Source organism: Tyto alba, unplaced genomic scaffold (assembly GCF_018691265.1).
Source record: "Tyto alba isolate M040663 unplaced genomic scaffold, T.alba_DEE_v4.0 Super-Scaffold_13, whole genome shotgun sequence".
Lineage (NCBI taxonomy): Eukaryota > Metazoa > Chordata > Aves > Strigiformes > Tytonidae > Tyto > Tyto alba.
Window position 1 is genome coordinate 14,964,492 of NW_024881275.1, and position 21,376 is coordinate 14,985,867.

Genomic DNA, 21,376 nt, shown 5'->3' on the forward strand with positions numbered 1-21,376 from the left:
TTTGTTAATACTTTGATGTTAATTATTCTTCACTGTTATCTGTTTGGTATATCATGTAAAACAATAAAAAAAAAGTAGATAGAAGAGCAATGTGGTGTTATTGCTGATATTTTATGTTAATTTAACAAACCAGAGAAATAATTATAACATAGTTTCTCACAAGAGTTCCTTCATGCTATTCCACTCTTATTTTTATTACTCATAAGAGACACAAAATAACAACCTAAAATAATAATAGGCTGGAATATATATACACTCATAAAATCACCCTCAGATATTCTGAGGCTTTATTAAGTTTGATTTCTTTTTCTCTCTTACACAAAAAATGAAAATACCATGTTGACTGTAGTCTGTGTTTTTGTCCAAAATAATTTGAGGCTCAAATCCTGCTATGTTTACTTCCACAGAGAAGTATCTTCTTTCACATTTTATTGGGTCTCTTTATGCAATAAAATACTAGTGAATGCAGCCAGACATACCAGCATGTCTACCTTTGAAACCATGAAATTATGTTTAAAAAAACTTGATAGATGCAGCATATAAATGTAATAGAGGAACTGTAAAGAAGAAGACAATATCATGGGTTACATTCAAGGGTGTCTCTAAGTGTGAAATTTTCTATGTGGTTTTCAAACATCTTTCTAAGTAAAATGTAAAACTAAACACAAAAGCAACCATTCAGCAAACATCTCACTGTGGAAAAAAAAAAAAAAAAGAATTAAAAAAAAAAAAAAAAACAACAGAACAATTGCCTTCCCCTCACTCCCAAAACAGTAAATGCTCCCAAATATAGTGTCAAGCCAATATTGAGTTACTATCAAGCTAATATTGAGTTAACAGAAAGAGGCCTACTAATGCTTTCTACACTTCTGGAATGCAGTCCCCAAAACAGTGATAAAAAATCTGCAGTTACTTGTTGAAATGTTTTTGTAAAAATTAACTACCTCTTTGGATGAGATTCTGATGGCTTAAAGCTACTATAGTTTCTCAGGCCACACAGCAAGAAAAAAGCTGTACAAAGGGGCAGGTGGAAGATGGGCTGAATACACCTGAGCCTCAATGATCACACTTCTCTGTTGTTGTATTATCAGCTGCCGTAAGCACATGAGAAAGCATAGGCAGGCCAAAGATCTTTTCAGAAGTGAAAATTTGAAAGCGTAGATGACTTTATTGCCAGGTAATGACATAGGGAGCTTTCTACCTCTAGATAACAGCATGAAATTGCCTGAGGTCAGCAATGACTGAAAATTGTGACAATTAGATGGCTGCTTTGTGGCCTACAGGAAATGAATTGGTGGCCTCATTCCAGTTCTCTATCATAAAACAATTACTGCTAATGCTGATTGACATCTTTGATTGCAACCATGGCTGAAAGGCCGAGGCTGAATGAGCCTTGAAAATAAACTGCCCTTCAACCCAGAAAAGTCAATCCTAAAAGCCAGAGGTGAGGCACATGTTAGACTGAGAAAATGCACTTCTTTTTGCTTGCTCTACAGATAGAAAGTTTGTCTCTCCTACTAAATGCCAGTGACTTCCCTGCCTCCACTTTAAATGAAATAGAAAATGCAACTCCTCTGGGAAGGTTTAGGCAAGATTTATTACATATCAATCTTCACTGATTGCATTCCAGAAGCATGCAAGATTTCAGACAGTGAGGTCCTGTTGTGCTAAATGCTGTGCAGATGACATGCCCAACAGACCCCTCTCTGAATTGCTAGACATCAAGACAAATGGGACAGATGTGTGAGGCAAGAAGCACCAGTACCAGTGGTTGACAGACGGGGCAGGAGGCTCAGTGAGACAATGTAATAAATCTAAGATCACACAGGTAATGTGTGGCAAAGAAAAGAGATGAAACACAGTATTGGGTCATGGCTATAAAAGTGAGTTAAAATTAAATAATTCTAGGTCACACCGGTATTTCTTTACACATTTTGCTTGTGAACCCCATAGAAGCAAAACAGTGCAAGTGTCCATGTATTTGGTGCTGTTCTAGCATTGGTGATGTGTGATTGAAATGAGGAAGGTTTTGAGACTAAATCTGGATGTAAGAAAAAAATAAATTCCTGCCCATCACTTAAAGTATCCGTGACTGGCTAAATCCCATCCCAGACACAACCAGATCAGAAGATCACATTACATTACATTACAGGTCTTACTTTACTTAAGCACCTGTTCTTGAGTCTGATAAGAGATTTCACATGCAGGAAGAAATCCCTAACTCCTGTTTCCCACTGTTTTTTTTTTTTTTTGTTTTTGTTTTTGGTTTTTTTTTTTTGTTTGTTTTTTTGTTTTTGTTTTTTTTTTTTCACAGCAGAAAGGTCAGTTTGCACTGGTTATGTAAAATATGAGTAGTGATAAACACATACATTGATTAACATTTGAAAATGTCACGCTATTAAGACAACAACAAAAAAAATGAATTACGAGTTAGAGTGTTTCTACACAATACGTAATTAAAATATCCTTCTCTGAAGTAGGGGGAATTGAAAAAGAACAGAGCTGATGTCTGCAGAGGTGCATGACTCCATGAAGGTGGCTATTCTTGACTGAAAGTCCAAGGATTCAGCCTTCTCACTTGCTTCTGACTCCAGGTATAGTGCATGGACTGTGTTTCTGCATGTCTTAGATACCTTACTACAACTTCAACTCCTAAGAAAAGGTATGCAGCAGCAAAAATTCACAGCACTGCTTTTCCAGTGGACTATACTGAAACATTTCAAACATAAGTCTTGAAATAACATGAGGTAAACAAAGAAAGATGGAAGAAACTTAGAGGAAAGTATGCTAATGCTCAGATGAAGCATAAACAACATCAAACTGGAATTTACTTTATCCATCTGTCTTTTCCTCATACAACAACAAGTGTCTTTCACTGGCCTTGCATTTTAGGAGGTTAAAAATAATGTATTACTTTATTAGTTGTCCCACTGTACAAATGGGAAAGACTTGTATCCTTTCAGAACTGTTTTTCACAGTTCATTCTTTATTGAATAACTTATGAGCTGGAACTATCTCTTGCTTTATTACATTCATATAATTACAGACAATTTGTTTAGTTCAATTTAAGATGTGTCCACTTCTCAGCTGAGATGTAAAAAATGTGCATGTGGATGTTCCTAGCCCATTTCAGTTGCAACGTATAATAGGTTAGCTTAAATCACCTTCATAATGTATATAATATATATGATCTCAGAAAAGATATTATTATATAACTAAAACCAAAATGAATGGAGAGGGCCCTATAAATCTTGCCAGGCTAACAGGATGATGTGTAACCAGTGATACCTGTTCTTGATATTGTTACAATAGGAAAATTAAAACATTCCTACCCTTTTTTTATTACTGTTCCTGCTACCACTCCCAATAGTATCTTATCAGAGGATCAAGTCCAGGATCCCTTTTCTGTGATTCTTCCTATAACTGTGTTCTATCTGGAGGGACCTTCAATAGTTTTAATTATTGATCATTTATAATAAAAGAGAGAAATAGGAAATCCATCTGGTTATTATGCAAACCCAAATGGATTAACAGTATTAATGCATTATATGAACACCAAAAAGCAGAGAAGAAACACTTAAGTTACCATTTTAAAGTACCATTCTAACAAAATCACAAGGCAAAAGCCTCAAGACTTAGATGAGATGATATCTGAGCATCTGGTTAAAAGATGTCATAGAAACAGGAACATCTCAGGATGGACATGACAAAATACGACTGCTTTCAGATGATAATACACGTATCTCAATACGCAAAAAATATATTCTTAAAGATCTAGGGCCAAACACCTAACCAGTAAAAAAATCTGTATGAGTCCAATAGACTTTGACTCAGGGTGTTCCTCGTTCTTTTGAAAATTTTTCACTAAGGAACCCTAATTCCATCATTTAACTTTTCTCTGAGTAGATTTTCCTAGAGTGGATATTTCTACAATTTATTTTTATTTAAGGAATTAGTGGTTTCATTACACTGTATTACTAAGATACCTGAAAGCTTCTAAATGTATTATCTACAGTTTGAAACAAGTTCTTACACTTTCAAAATTTAGGTCAACTGGCATTCTTCATAAAATTATATGAACTTCAAGGAACAAGCATCCTTTAATTTTCCTGTTAAGATCTTATTTACCCTGAGATTATGTGAGTCTTTTAAATTGATAAACTCTAAGGGTTATTAAAAAACAAGAGACCTATATAAAAAATCTACATGTAAAACAAATTAATTATATCTGTCTTTTTTCCTGCTATATATACAAAATGGAAGGAGGTAATGTGACATTTTGTTCATGAAAAATGTATTGTAACACAGAGAAATTCTCTACTTCAGTCAAATCTTCCTTAAGAGGAACACAAAAAGAAGTATTTCTCTTACAATTGTACTCTATGTAGGTTAAAAGGAGAAAAGTATTGGTGCAGGGCTCTCTATATAATATACCCAGTAATTACCAAGATACACCATCTTATAGACTAAAAATACAATTTTCCTTCTCCATGAAGAACTTACTAAGGAATCATTCCAACATTACAGTAGTTTATATCTTCATGTGAGTTCAGAATTGCAAAAGTTACGTATCAATGAATAACAGATCAAATCAAAACATTGCTGAAATAATTACTATGGCCATTTCCCGCATGACTTTGAAGATATGAACAATTGATGAAGCTTAATATAAGTACTGTGATTAGTTTCTTAGAAGTTAGAGTAATGTGTATATCTGGTTGCTGATTGATTATAAAACATATCTCAGAACAACAAATACAGTTTTAAGATACAAATCCATCACAGAATTAATACTGTTGTTTGGAACAGTGATGAATTTATCTTATAAATTTTAAAAGTTCATAAATCAAAAGACTGCATCAGTAGACCACCTGGAGTTCACAGCACAAACTGTAATTCATTGTTAGCCTTAACATATTTCTTTTGATCTTATGGAAATGCTTTTTATTTGATTAAATAATGCTTCTAATTGAAATAAATTATTCTATACATTCTGCCTTACACTCCTTGTAAGATGCAGAAATAAAATACTATTCTGGTAAGATTTCAAAAGTCATGATAGACTAGGCTTCCTCTCCTTAAACTTTGTCACACAAGGTTGAAAATCTTGTCCCAGCCTTATGCAGGATGTATAATGAGATAATATTTCCTGGGTAAGGCATATCTAATAAAGAAAACATAGGTATGTAGAGCACATTAGGTTTTGTGACAAAAATGACACACAGAATGACAACAGATCAGATGTTTTGGCACAGATTACTGATTTAGATAAATATTGTCCAGAAATTTAACAAATCTGTCTAGTTCTGACATATATATATATATTCCAGCTACTTGTTTGGGGATTTCACATAATGTTATTTCCAGAGATTTATCCATGGAAAACATTCATGACCTGCAAAAGTTTGAATGGTTCTCTCATTAATACAAGAGGTTCTGGTAGCTTTTTGGGCTGAAGAAGTCTTGCATATGATCTTTTGTTTTGTTTGAACAACATATGATCTTGGAAGTTTAGTCCAAAATGAATTTAACAGTTGAGAACTTGCAAGAAATATTGTAAGTTAATTTTCAGGAAAATTCTTATAAAACAATATCACTGATGTTCACACATTCCAATCTGAGGCATTGTGAAGGAAAAAAAAAAATCTTTTCTGATTTTTCAGAATCGTAAGCTTGGTTAAGTGTATAAAATCAGCTTAAACATAAACACATGGACATTTTTCGTGCAAATTCTCAGTTGAGGGATGCATAAACAACATATTTGTATAAGTAAATAGCCAGCTAGTGTTCTACTAAGTCACATGCATGAATAATTACCCGATTTGTGTATGCACAATGGCTGTTTGTAAGCATATTAAATGCATGCTAATGTATGAGTGAAATTGTTCACCTCCAACTTTGAAAATGTTGTTAAACTGGCAACAATTTTAATCACAATTTTTACCCAAATTTGAATAGTTTTAACAGAGTAATCTGCATCTGAATTCAGCTCCTTGTAGGCTACCTATGCCCCAGAAGTGGGATTTCTTACTGTCACTTGTTCATAATTAATTAAAAAGTTGTCACCTGTACTGTTTTCTTCTTTCCTCCTAAAGTTTTCAATATTCAAAGACAATTATGGTGTGTCTTAAATTACAACTCAGTACAATTTGTATTCCATTTAAGTGGCAAGGTTTTGGTAGCTTTGGGGCTGCAGGTGTCATCTCTGAGAATAGGCCATGAACGCCCATGCTGGACACTGCCAGTTCCAGCAGAATTGAAAAGCGGAGCCACTCCTGGTCAAAGCTGGTGATCATGATGCCTCTGTGGCAACATATTTAAGAAAGGAATAAAAAGCCTGCGCAACAGCTATGAGAGAGAAGAGTGAGAATATGTGAGAGAAACAGCCCCGCAAACACCAAGGTCAGTGAAAAAGGAGGGGGAGTTGGTGCTCCATGTGATGGAGCAGAGATTTCCCTGCAGCCTGTGGTGAAGATCATAGTGATGCAGGTTGTATCTCTTTCAGCCCATGGAGACCCACTCTGAACACATCTCTGCCTGCAGCCCATGGAGGACCCCCCACCAGAGCAGGTGTATATCGGATGGAGAGCTCATGCTGGCACGGGGTCCCGGCAGGAGCTGTGGCCTGTGGAGAGGAGCCCACACAGGAGCAGGGTTTCTGTCAGAAGCTGTGGCCTGAGGGGGACACATGCTGGAGCAGTCCGTTTCTGAAGGACTGTACCCTGTGGAGAGGATCCACAGGATACAGTCATATATCAGATACATGTATCGTTTACATGTACGATGTACAGACATGGAGCAGTTCATGAAGTACTATATCCTGGGTGGGGCCCCCATACTGAAGCAGGGGAACAGTGTGAAGAGGAAGGAGTGGCAGAGATAAAGTGTTATGGACTGACCACAACCCCCATTCTCCATCTGGCTGCACTGCCCAGAGGCAGAAGGGTTGGGAATGGAGGAGTGAAGTTGAGCCTGGGAAGATAGGGAAGTGAAGGGATGGTGGTTTTAGTTTTGTCTTTGTTTCTCACTATTCTACTCTATCTTTAACTGGTAATAAATTAAATAATCTTTCTCAAGCTCGTGACTGTAATTGGTAAGTGATCTCCCTCTGTTTATCTCAACCTATGAGTTTTTTCATCTTATTTTCTCCCTCTGTCCTGTTGGGGAGGGGGATTGGGAAACTGCCTGGGTGGGCATCCAGCATCTAACTGAGATCAACTCATGGAACCACAGTAGGTTAGCTTTGGAGCAACAACCATCTCTGGAGAAACTCCAGAGGTGTTTCTCCCCACTGTATGAAACAGCAGTGGAACTAACAAAATCAGAAAGCAGAAAAAATTCCAAAATAGAAAGAGAAATCCAACATGCTCTTCTGCTTTGCTAGAGGAAAACTACGACAGGAAAATAATAGTAGGATTAATGTTCTAATTTCACAGAATCAGTTACAATGAATCATTACTTTGTCTTCCAACAGCATATGTGGTTATTACTGTGATACATTTACAACACAAAAAAAGATGTTAGAGAAAGTCCCAAGTTCACATAACAGCCTAACTAAATGTATCTTCACAAAGTCTGTGGCCAGAATTTCTAACTCTGTCATGCATGCATTTGAATACACTTTTGTGCATACAGGAATAATGTATAAAGATGCCCATATAAATATATAAACTATACATATACCACATAAAATATACATCTAGTCCCAGTTATGTCTTAATGTAAAGTTAGTTCCGTAGAAATAGAGGAGTAGACCATTATCAAAATACTTCTTTGATCTTTTATTCCTTGAAGATACCGCATTAAAGAGAGGAACCAAAAATACTGTACTCTATTAATACTAGAAATATGTTACTGTTCACAATGAATGGCTATTTGATATGAGGACTAGCATTATTTTATTGTAATCTGCTGCTAAGCAGCCCTTTCAATTTAATTGCAGCAGCCTATGAAATAAAGTAGTTGTCAAGGTCACAAACAGTGTCAGATCTTAGTGTGAAGTTTCTGAAAACATCACTGGAATCTTGTTTGAATGACTGAAATAGAAATAGTTGAATAAAATAGCATTGTTCAATGTACATCATACATAATGTCTTATGTATTAATGTCTTACAATGTCTTATAACCTTGATCTCAACATTCACAACTAAGAAGGATGTTTAATAATGTTCATAACATATATATTTCCCTGAATTCATAGGTTTCAATCAAAGAATTTGCAATATTAATAATTGAATTATTAATATTGTTTCTACTTTTTGCAGAAAGTTATTTTCACTCACAAAACCTCCTGAATACAGAATTTGCTACACAATACATGAAAACTTACTCGTTAAATTACAGAGATTGTAAAGGATATTTTAAAGGACATTTTATTGCATGAGCATGTTTTAGAAGTTTTCTCCTCCACCTCCTCCCTTGTTTGGAGGAAGAAATGATGGATATTACTTGCTGACTTGGACAGTTCATCTGAAGCTGCTAAAATCTATTATTTCCAATGGTTATTTAGACACTTCTTAAAATAAATGCTATTTGTTTGATAGACCATGAGATATTGTGCACATCTAGTTTAGGTGCTTTATACCTCAATGTACACTGACTGCTAAACATGTTTTCTTTTCCAATCTGTAGAGAACTGTCCTTAACTAGAGTAGCACCATCAAGCTGCATCACATTCAGATGATCTCTTGTTCATTCCCGTCTCATCACAGGATGAAGTTCTTGTGATCTCAGTTGTGTGCAAGTATGTGTTTCTTTACAATGTCACAACAGATCAGCCAATAAGAAGAGAAAAGCGAGTGCTGATAAAACCCAAACTGTAAAGCCATGGAATTGTAAAGACAAAAAGTTCAAAGTGCCATTTGATTTTGACAAAATCCCCAGACAATCAGATTTCAGCCTGTACCTTTGTTATGTACAGAAATGTCCTTGAAAAAGTGTGGGCTTTTTTTAAAAGTGCTTATAGTACGGTAGAAATCTAATACGAGTAGGGTACTCTGAGAAAAAGAAGAAATAAGAAATCTTTATATAAATTTATATGTTTCTACACACACTGTGTAGTGAAAGGTGCAGAACTAGAAGGAATTACTCAAGGATATTGGCACTTCTCTTGACACAGGATCTTTTTTTTTTTTTTTTAATTATTATTTTTCCTTTTTTAAAAAATTTTCTTTTATTTTCCATTTATCTATTTCTGTAAAATGATGAACATTCAGAGTGTTTACAGATTTCAAGAATACTTGAAAAATATTAAAAGGAGGCTCAGATTCAGGCCATTAATTGTTGACCTGATCAGGATGCAATATTTTCTTATTTTCAGCTACACATTCTTTTGTGGCAGGGAAGACTTTACTGAAGTAGTCACAGTGTTATGAGACTTTAGCTCCTCTCATCAGCAACAGTATACTTGTGTTGACATGCTCAGGAACCCCTTAAGCCTTTCTTATGTCATGGCTTTGTTCTGTCTTTCTGTGAGATCCTCTGTAATGAAACAATTTTGGTAACTTTCCCTAGGAGCTCATTTACTTTTATTAGTGAGTGTGTTGATCTTGGGTACATTTGGCTTCCTTTGTTGGCTTGCTGTACTTCCTAGAGAACTGAAATTTAATGATTGATAAGGTGATAAAGGGTCGAACAGAAGGATAAAATCTGAGAGATAAAGGCTGAGTAAGAGAAATAAAGTTTGGAAAAAGTGACATAGTTTTTAATTGAAACATAAATTTGAGGAACAGGATTATGAGATTTCATTTCAACAATGCATATGGGGACGAGTTTTAAGAGGCACAGTCACTGGATTTTGACCCATTCTGGGCTGATATGGCCCAATGTGCAAAGCTGTATTTAAGTAATCTAAAGGCTGTAAAGGCTGAATAGAGTTGACAGTCTATAGAGCAAAACAGAGGAACGGTTAGTTGCAATATGCACCATTCCGGTTAAAGCAAGCACCACCTTATCCATCCCTTTTCATATTAACGTATGATACTGATCGTGATGGATGAAGTTTATGTTTGTCTGCCCATCAATTTGGTGGGACCCCCAGCAGAGCAGATAAGAGTAGGTCTGAGCTGTCTCTGTAGCTCTCAGGAAGGCTGGGCTAGAGCAGCATCACTTATTCTGTCACCTCTGTTTGAGCTACCTTAAAGTTTTCTCTTCCTGTTACTCTTCCTCCTCCTGGCCCCTTTCATACCCTTCCACGTCAGCATACTCACCTATTCCCAGTTGTCAGGGATGCCACAGAGGGTACTTTCTACAGTCTACTCACTCACATCTTAAAATATCAGAAGCTGAAAATTCTGTTAAAGGACTGAAATGAGGAAGAGGAGGAGAAGGGAACAAAGAGAAGAGGAAGAAATCATCCTCCATTTTCCAGTGAGATAGTATATTAATAGAATCAGTAAAGTGTATGTCCCATTTGGTGTTCACACAGCAAAATCGACACTTGTTTTTTCTCAGAAGTCTAGTGAAGACTCTTGCCCAGATTTAACTATTTAACCAGATTTTACTGATCAGAATTAAAAAAAAAATCTAGTAAAATTTATCATTTAACCTCAAATGGAAAGGAAAAGTATTTATAAAAACACTTTTTCTTTCAGAAAGCATTTGGCATTTAACTAAGGACTCAAAAATCCAAAGATGTGGCTTATAGCGCCTCTAGTTCATGAGACTAACACTATAATAAGAATTAAAAATAAAAATTGTAGTGGATTATGTTCATTTTATTTGCCTTCTGATTCTTAAAGCTCAATCCTTTAAGTACCTTTTTCTACCACAGCAGATCACAGAATACATTAGACAAAAATGAACGTTGTATTTCCAAGTATTTACGTGGTTTAGGAACCTCGTATTCCAAGAAGACACTAGTGTCTAAATGAGATGAAGAAATCACAAGTTACTTAATGGAATCATTAAATACACTTTAACTTCAAAAGAAGAAAGAAGTGGGGCAGGAGTAAATCAAAGAGAAATAACATTGTAGTAATATCACTGAGTCTGCTAAGTACAAAATATGCTTAGAAAAACATATGAGCAGTCAAAATCTTCATCACCTCATCCCCGAACTCCCAGACATGCTCACTTCTCACTTCATATTGTAAACCGACTACTATAAGCAGCCTCAGGTTGACTTGGATTTATCAATCTAATGCACATCTATAGTAACACTGAAGGAAGGACGTGGTAGTAATATCAGCCACTTAAAGCCTCCAGATCTAAAAATGTGTATTTTTCTTCAGGCCTTTCCAGAAAGTACAGTGTAGTTTGCATATCACATTTACCTTTGTTGTGGATGGTAAATGCAAAGCTTTCACGATATGAACTCATAATCTTTTGGAAGGTTTTTCATTTTTCTTTAATACTTGAGGAAATACTCTGAGATTGCCATGCATATTGGTATTATATTTAAATTTCTGTTATACAGAAACTCAAAGGTGTTCACCATTTGTTAAAACAGAATAAGGTATTCTGAGCTAGGCTTGGTGGAATCATTTTATAATCATATCATAGAGCCTAAGAACAGCACTGAAACATCCTAACAAAGACTTTACCTCTCATGCACTAGTAGTTACTGTTATTAAACCAAAGTAAAACTATAGGAAACAACTTTTCCCTGCAAATAGGTCCCACAAAACAGTAAACCTGTAAAAAGAATTGCCTTGCTTTTATTGTTTGAGGAGTTAATTTAGGCTTCCATGCACTGAAAACAGTCTCTTAAAAAATTATCTGAGTTGTGCATTACGTGTCTTGGGTTGCCCCTGTTCTCTAAACAAAGCACCAGGTCTTCATAAGAAAGCAAGTACATAGTTGCACTATGCAAAATTTGAGAGGGAAATAAGAAGATCTCAATTTGACTGGTAACATTTTCCCACTACCTTTTGCATTTTTTTTCAAGTTCACAGGAAAAAAAGACCAAATATCTAAGGATGAAGTTTGGAGGGCAAGTTTTTGTAGAACAAAGAAAAAGTTTTTTGGAAGTCATGACAGCTAACATTTTTTATTGACTAGTAATGAAATTTAAGACTTTCATGAATGGATTTCTCCCACAAGCTGTTTGTAAAGCTCCCAGTTTTCTGCCCATCTACTCAGCCAGCAGAGAAACATGGGAAGCTACACAGCTGGCATTGTGGTTTATACTTTGATGCAAATGATGAAAAATTTGAAAACTTACTGAGGTGAGAAATGTAGCGATGTTTTAAATATACTTATTTTTTATAATACAGACTACAAAAGACTTATACAAATGAAGGATATAGCAAAAAAAAAAAAAAAAAAACAAAACAAAACAAAAAACAAACCAATATTTTCTGAAAGGCAAAATAAGAATATAATGTTTCTTTTGCCTCATGTTCCAGATACCACACACTCCAAAGCTTAGAAGTGTAATTGACAGTTTTGTCACTGTTGACTTCTTTCTAACAGTTGACTCTTCAACTAAATACTAGAAAGGATTTATTTTAAAATGGATAAAAATCTGGGTCTTAATGAGATAAATATTAGTGAAGCATAAACAACTCTAATTCAACAGTGACTCCAACTCTACATGAATGACATCAGAATAAAGATACCATGAGAAATACAGACCTATAAGAATATTTTATCAGGTTGTAGGTTTCTATAGGAAAGTAATGTGAAGCTGGAAACAAGCCAGTATAAGATGTCATTTTAAACACATTTATTTTTTATTACTCTATATCAGTATTAAAATTCCACAAACCTGTATCACAGAGTTGAGCTGCAGCACTTTTTTTTTTTTGAAAATGTTAGTGATCTTATTTTGGTCATTGCTTCACTGTTTTCTCCTTTCTTTTCTGAGTTTTTCAAGGTCAAAAATCAGAGTCTTTTATACTTGCAAAAATATTTAAAACAAACCTATTCTTAAATTACTATCTTGAAACAGACAGAGCACAATGGTAGTGCAGCTATGATATAGATACAGATATACCTGACCTGCATCTAAGTGTACTCCAAAACCATAAGTCTGGGAAAATGAATGTAAAGATAGCTTCTCTATTTATGTGTAAGCTGACTTTTACCAGTGAGATCACATCTAGAAGTTGCACAGTCAAGATCACAAGCTACAGCGTCACCTGAACATTGCTCTACTCTTTCCTGACCCAAATTGTATATTTGTATGGTTCAATTCATATTAGCATAATCTTGGAATTTGTGCACCTGTATCTACTGTTGCCCTAGACGTACTCTGCCCCAGACAGTTTTGAATACAGTCTCAGTAAATAAAATATCATTCCTTATTCTTTAGCAAGCCAAAAAGGAAAACATGAATATGATCACCCTCAATCAACCATAAGCACGAGTCTTACATATCAGCAAATTGAGTCTTATTTCAGCAGTTTAGTTCTTTCCCAGAGTGCCATATTGCTGCATAGTTTCTAAGATTCTGGCTTGAAAAAAGAAAAGCTACAGCAACAGAAAAAAGAAACAAACCAAAACTGTTCACCCTTTCCTCCCTATCTTGTAAAACATCCATCAAAATCAGACAAGGTAGACCTATTGCTCATGTCTAAAAGAATCCATACGACATTGCTTTATGTTAGATTATTTGCTTTCTACAGATTGCTCTAAGGAATGAGATAGATTATTTAGACAGCAAAACAGGAGTCTTAGTTGAAGATGAAAGAAAATTCTCATTATCTAATAACAAAACAAAATATTATGCTAAAATAATATTGAAATAAACATGCACTCAGGCTCAAACTTCGTACAGGTAAGAGTCTTTTAATATAATAATTTACATAGTGGCTACTAAATTTCTCTGCTAAGCTAATTATTTATATTTGTTCCATTGCTTTCACAATGGTGCAATGCTTCTGGGTGTAGCAGAGATTCATTAACACAATGTAAAGTAAATAAGTCAGTCTCTTTTTGCCAAAATCATGTTTTCTGTAAAGAAAACAACTTACTGCACAAAATTAAGAGCTGCTTAGAACTGAAATTGCAATGGTCATTTGTGTTTGTGGAATATAGATTTTGGTTTTGGCAGTTAGCTGGGACTGTGCAAATGCTCTAGACTAAGAAGCTGAAACGAGCATCTGCTTTAACAAAGTTCAGTGCAATGCTCTTTGTATTTCCCTTATGTTTTGAGATACATAACTAAAATTTTACTTTAATCTGACCTCTGTCATATCGCACGTATACAGTAACAAGCCACAGCTACTAGTCTGAGATGATTATTAAGAGGAAACCCTGATAGAAAGAATCAGTGACACACGATTCCATAATCACCTGCAATTGAAATAAACCTGGAAACTGTCAATAAACAAACTGATTTGAATAGACTTACCTGTTTAATGTTTTTAAAAGTTCAATGCTTCCGCTTTACCATACAAATCTTTTAGCCACTGGGTGAAGTCAAAACAGAGCACTTGATCATGATAATCCCAACCTGTCATGGACAACAGCATCTCTCATGGCACCACACTCAGAATGCTTGAAACGAACCTGGAACAGACAGATATTCTTACATTTTTATTGAAATATACTCAACTATGTTCTAGGATGAGGAAACATGAACACTTAATTGGTGAATACATGCAGGAGTGCAAAGCCATAAATATCACCTGGTAAACCTGAAGACCAGAGACCGCGAACCCCACATTCCAGACAACCTGCTTATGCCGAGTATATGCAGCTCTCTTGTACTTAGTGACCCATTAAAACTGTCAGGATTAATAAACAGTATTTATCTTTTTTTAAAATTACAGCTTTTCATACATAGACCTGTAAGTTCTTTTTCAGATTAATTTCAAAAGGAAGATCATATTCTGAACCAAAGAGAATCTTATATGAGAAAGGTCATGGAAAGGATTCAGGAAAATTATAGTTAGTTGTTCCATGAGAGCTTTGTCAAGTACCATTTCTGACAGTTTCTTTAATAGAAAATGTAACCTGTAAATGGATGCAATGCAAACCTGTACCAATCGCATGCTCTTCTTTTTACTAAGAAAAGGTATGTAAACAAGTAAAATATTCAGGTGGCATAATTCAACAGGATTTTAATGCAGCCAGGGAAATTTACAGTTTTATCTAGCACTCTGCTTCTGTATAGTTTTAAGTTACCTTGAGAAAATTTCCTCCCATTTATAAGTAGCTTTTAATAATTAATTTTTTTTTCAGACTTTTAACTACAGTGCGTCTACCTCCTTCAATAAAGAGATGATTAATTTAGATGAGATGAATTTACTTAATAAAGATATTTTCTCATCCTTGTTCTCTGTCATGGAAATCTTCAGGTCAGTGCACAGATATCATGAGGAATACCAGATGTCACCCAGATCATGGCCAGTTCATCCAGAAGATACGCTGATCTGGGCTTTCCTTAAGAGACCCAGCTTGTTATTTCAGTCCCAGTTGAAAATTAAAAAGTGACTGAGTGCTAGTCCTAAACATCTCTAAAATTCTGGATGATCTCTACCTTTCCCACTAACAGGAATGTCTCCTTCTGGAGGGTTGCAAATGGTTTCTAATAGAGCACAGAGTTGCGTGCTAGTGTGTACATGTGTATGCAAGATAAAAATGAAATATTCCACCCAAATTCAGAAATATCCTAAGTAGAATGCCACTAGATTTCCTGTCTAAGTTTGGAGATTATTTTACTATTGTGTTAACATAGAGTATGACTTCTCAGCAGACCAAATTTGTTAGACTGCAACAACTGAGCTAAAACAAGTGGCTCAAAAGATAAACTGCTATTCAATCTCCACCAGTCATTAGCTGTTTTTCTAAGTTACACAAAGAGAAGGTATTTCTAAATAAGGGACAAGATTACACTTAGTCCGGTTTTAAAGTGAGAGTTCAGTGCATCTGAGGTATGATAAACCACTATGAGAAACAAAGTTTCAAAGTATACAAAATTTATCATATCTTCCATGATTTCAAATGGGAGAGCAACCACATCAGAGTTTTAGGAATGTATCAGAATAACTGATCAGGAATCACAGTTCTGATGTCTCATCATACACCAGGTCAGATGAAGGAATTGTGAGAGGATAGTGGAAAGTACCTTGAAAGTCAACTGAATAGCTTGTATTGAGATATTAATGGATCTTTTTCATCCAATCTAATGCATGCAGATCAGTCACTGACTGATGTGATGTATGGTTCTCCATAATCAGATGCAGGACTGAATTATAGTGAGACAGAAGAAGGAACACACTAACAGATCTCAGAATAAGTCCACCAAACTCAAAAAACATGGGGAAGGGTGCTTTGTCTCTGGTTGTGATTTCAATAGTGACATCTCTGATGGGGCAGCAAGAAAGTTTTACCTAGAAATGTAATAGCATAGACACATAAAGAAGTCTAAACAAGAAGTAAAGCTTTTATAAATATCTTCCAGAAAGATGATGGAAAAGTTTTATTCAATTATCGTAAAATTCTCAGAGTATGTCAGACTGTATATGGCTGAAGTTAAAAACTCCAGATATTCCTCTAAATTTGAACTATATTTTTGCAGTGTATTTTTGCATTATTCATAGTATAAAGAGAGCAATCGGCTGCAATTTCAGATTTGAATATGTCAGGATTTGTATGACCAAACTGAAGAAACTTTGATCTTTAATACAACTGAGAAAGACAGAAGGTAATAGGATCAAGAGATAAATCATCTGGATAAAGGTCAAGATCTCCAGAAACTAGAATTTGTTAAAAACATAGGCAGGGGGAATTCCTGAGTCAGAATAAGGGAAACCGGGCTGAAATAGAGGCAGAATCTATGGATTTGGTTACTAAGACAAGAACTTTTGTCTGATCTTGGCCAATCACTTCTCTGAAGAAAAAGAAAACTCCTTAAAACTAAGACAACTTGGAGTAGAAAAAGAATCAAGGAACAGTACCTAAGCCTATGATATGTACTTTTCTCTACCAATGATGAAGATACAGGCAAAAGTCCTGCAAATATGTTAACCTCAATTAACATATCTGTGCCCACAAAGTAAGATCACTAGCTACTTCAGCATACCACAGAATAAGATTCCTCCTTCAGAATGCTCCAAAGCCTCCTTTCACCCTACTTGAGTGTGAAATCTGGAATGGAGCATGAAACATAGGCCAGTGCTTTAAAAACAGCGTATGCTCACCTGTGGAAAGAGACAAAGAATGTGGAGCAGACGGTGTACAAGGCAATCACTAGGTGAAAGCTGTCAACAGAATTTACAGATGAAAAAATCAAATATGTGTCAACTGGTGGCTTTGTATGTTATCCTATAAATAGCTCTGAAGACAGAGCAGAAAAAAACAAATAAAGTGAAAGAAAAGCTGTGTTTGATGAGCACCCCTGTTGTGCTGGTTTTGGCTGTGTTGGAGTTAATTTTCTTCATAGCAACTAGAATGGGGTTATATTTTTGATTTGTGCTGAAAACAGTGTTAATAATACAGGGATGTTTCAGTTACTGCTGAGCAGTGTGCACACACTGTCAGGGCCTTTTCTGCTCCTGAGCACCCACCAGCGGGGAGGCTGGGGGTGCACAAGGAGTTGGGAGGGTACACAGCTGGGACAGCTGACCCCAACAGACCAAAGGGACATTCCATACCATATGATGTCATGGTCAGCAATAAAAATCTGGGGGAAGGAGGAAGTGGGAACTTTCAGAGTTACAGCATTTGTCTTCCTAATTAACTGCAGTGCATGATGAAGCCCAGCTTTCCTGGGGATGGCTGAGCGCCTGCCTGATGATGAGAAGTGGTGAATGAATTTCTTGTTTTCCTTTGTTTGCTTGTACAACTTTTACCTACTAAATCATCTTTATCTCAACCCACAGATTTTGTCTCTTTTACGCTTCTAATTCTCCCCCCATCCCACCAGGGGGGAGTGAGTGAGCAGCTGTGGGGTGCTTTGTTGCCAGGAGAGGTTAAACCACAACACCTGTCAATCTTGCTTCACAGGCCAAATTCACCATGAAATTCAACAGACATCAAAAAGGCACCAACACAAAATCAATCAGGAATAAAAGAGAATGTGAGGTCTGTAGAGCAATGTCAAGTGTTGGGGTAAGAATACTGAGCAATAAATAGAAACAATGTGACAAGATTTCAACAAGATTTATATAAAACAAATTTAATTAAGATTCAACAGAAAGTGGGGGGAGTGGAAAGAAGAATTGATCAAACTACCCATGATGTCATTTGTGAGTGTAGAGTCTGGGATTTCTAAGAAAACAACTGGCCAATCATGGGGCACAAATTCTGTGCTGAAGTCCTAGATGCTGAAAATAAGTTGATATAATGACTACTCAACAAGGTATAATTTTCTAGAAAAAGAAAGAGTCAACACGGATAATATGTACTGTTTGCCCGTAAATTTTTGTCTCGGTATCCAAGCCAGAGCTTTGGATAAGAAAAGCTCATAAATGAAATTTAGATTACTGAGAACAGTAAAATCAAACCAGTTGATTATTTAGAAATTATTTTGCTTCTCATCTTCTGAAGAGTTCTTGTAGTAGACTCACTTGTGTTCACTATCTGTTTTTCCTCACCTTTTAGGGAAAAAGTTAATTTATTTTCAAGGATCACCTCCTCCAGTCTTGGTGTGGTCCGTTGACACATGCAGAATTCAAATAAAGGTGGCATGAGACCTCCATAGGTGAACTCCTGACTGGTAGCAAACATAAAAAGGAAGGGTGAAGAAGGTGGAAGGCAAGGACACTGTCAGAAGGTGCAGGAATAGGGTTAGGACAGCCAAAGCCCATCTGGAGTTGAATCTGTTTAGGGATAGGAAGGGTTATAAGAAAGGCTTCTGCAAGTAGATCAGCAGTAAATAGAAAACTAGGGAAAGTGTGGGCCTACATCTAACTGGGGAAGGAGGTCTTATGACAAAGGACACAGAAAAACCTGACTTGGTGTTTTCTTCATCTCATTCTTCATTGGCAAGTGGAGCCTTCAGGAATTCTAAGCCCCTGAAGGGTAGGCAAGAAGGGGGATTGCATTAGGAGAGGTTTTGCCTGCAGGTTGAAGGAGCTGATCCTTCCCTTCTGTTCAGACCCAGTGAGACACACCTGGAGTGCTGGGTCCAGCTCTGTCCTCTCCAGTACAAGAGACATGGACATACCAGAGCAACTGTAGCACAGGGCCACATAGATGATGGACGGGAGCATGTCTCAGGTGAGGAGTGGCTGACAGAGCTGGGACTGTTCAGCCTGGGCTAAAAAAGAGGTTCTGGGGGGATCTTAGCAATGTGTATACATATACATCATGAGGGATTGAAGAATGTGGAGTTAAACTCTTTTCAGTGGTGCCCAGTGGCAAAGAAGGAGTCAACAACCACAAACAGAAATACATGAAATACCATTTGAACAGAAGAAAACATTTTTTATTGTGAGGTTGGTTGAACACTGGAGCAGGTTGCCCAGAAGACTGTGAATATCTCCATCCTTGGAGATATTCATAACTTGACTGTACACGATCATAAGCAACCTACTCTAGCTGATTCTGCTTTGAGTAATAGTATTGAACTAGACTGTCCCCATAGATGCCTGCCATCCTCAACCATTCTATAAGATCCTATAAAATGGTTAAAATAATGAAAAAACCATCAACAGCTTTTGCTTACTTCACAATACTTTCAGACATATCACTGTAATCTGTTTTATAATAGCATATAGTTTTACATCAGTAGAAGAAAACTTATTTTGTCTCAACTCTGCTAAGATGGTGTTTTTAGTGCAATAATATTAGCTGTGACTTCTGAAGTCACAGACATTCAGCAAAACTGGCATTTAAATAAAGAATCTGCACAAGAACAACATGCCCCAGAACCCTTTTTAAGTAGACAAGTTTAATATTTAACATCAATTTCATTCTCTAATTGTTAATTTTCACCATTACTGCAGTCCAATTTTTGAAAGTGGACTGAAGTAATAACAGAGGAGAGACAGTTACGCTGAAGTCTGGAGAATACTTTTAAAAGCACAGTCCAACTGAACAGATACCTAACAGTGTGCTATTTGGAATCTAGAAAAGTCGGACAAGAAAAACACTCACAACAAGCCTACACATTCTGTTGCATTTGCACCATAATGAAAATAAAATTAATAAATAAAGGGCTTATGTTTTGCAGTCTCTTTGTTTAAGTATGTGCGACTGAAGCAGAACCCAATTTCCACATACTGAGAAGCTTTATGATATTACTGGTGACAGCAGTCTGTCCCGACTCTGCTCATTGGGAGCTTAGACCCTGTGATGGCCTGAAATCCTGCCGAGGTTTGAGAATTACACTGCTGATTGCAGTACTAGCATTTTGCCAGTCTTGCTTTGTAATGTCATGACTATACCTAGGTCTCAAAGAAGAAAGAAATTAGTGATGTAGGGAACCGCCCTTTGGCTGGTTCTGTACAATCTGTGGGGAAATAGCTCCCTCTGCTATTTATCATATTTTTTTTTAGTAATACTGATGGAAAAAGAGAACAACATAAGAGGAGTTTCTTGCTGTACCACACCATGTAAATGCATGAGACACTAACTGACCTAAGGCTTTACCATTTAAATCAAGAGCACAGGCAAAGGATGGTGAAAGACTTAGTGGAGAGAAAAGAACACACATGCAATGAATATAATATCAATTCTGATGACTTGTTTTAAATGTTGGTACCAGATTTTCAGTCCTTTCAGTGGGTTTGTGGCAGAGATAACAAAACAAAGAAGAAAGTGTAAAGGTGCTAGAACAGAGTGGGAACTTTCATAAATGGAAGTAGAGTGATAGTGGCATTGGAACCTCTCATAGATTTGGGGGACTTTTTGAAGTTATGGTGTAGCACAAAACAAAACTTAATGTGTGCTGATACATATTTAGTGGTTGTTATAGTATATGTGTGCTCACAGATCAGTTTCTAACATCAAGTGTAAAGGGTACAGACTACAAGTATCAACTGTTTTAGGAACATCATTTGCATTTGCAGTCCTGATTATTGGTTTGGCTGACCAATACCAGCTGATTGTTTCATGGCAGAATATGCAACCCTGAGAGTAACATGGCTGTTCCTTCCCCACAACCTGTTTGACTTCTCTTCTCCCTGACCAGCCAACAAAACATGTTAATCAAATCCAAGATTACTGTCATAGTCACCTACTCAGAACTAGCTTGAAACTGTTGAAATCACATATTTAGCAGTTATAAGGAGTTAGTCTGAAGGTAAGAGAAGCATGCTAACTAGTTGGAATTAATTAGGTAACAACACCAGAGACAGAAACTTTATTTTTCTGACTAGAACTGCTGCATGAAAAGTGTTATGACTGGGTGACATGGCTATTTTTACTGCTGGTTGGTTCACTGCCTGTAGGTGGAATGGAATCTGATGTTTTTACAGTGGCTGATGTGAGGTGCATCAGAGGATCTGTCAATTGCACTGAACACTATCAGCAACTCCAGTGG

General features: G+C 36.3%; 1 protein-coding gene across 1 annotated transcript in view; it reads right to left on the bottom strand.

Annotated features, from left to right (window-relative positions):
* Nucleotides 1–21,376, bottom strand: part of LINGO2 (leucine rich repeat and Ig domain containing 2) — a 545,477-nt gene that overhangs the window by 161,431 nt on the left and 362,670 nt on the right. The window contains exon 5 of the mRNA XM_042787612.1: nucleotides 14,297–14,454. The gene's annotated coding sequence lies outside the window, so the exon portion shown is untranslated. The remainder of the gene's footprint in view (nucleotides 1–14,296; nucleotides 14,455–21,376) is intronic.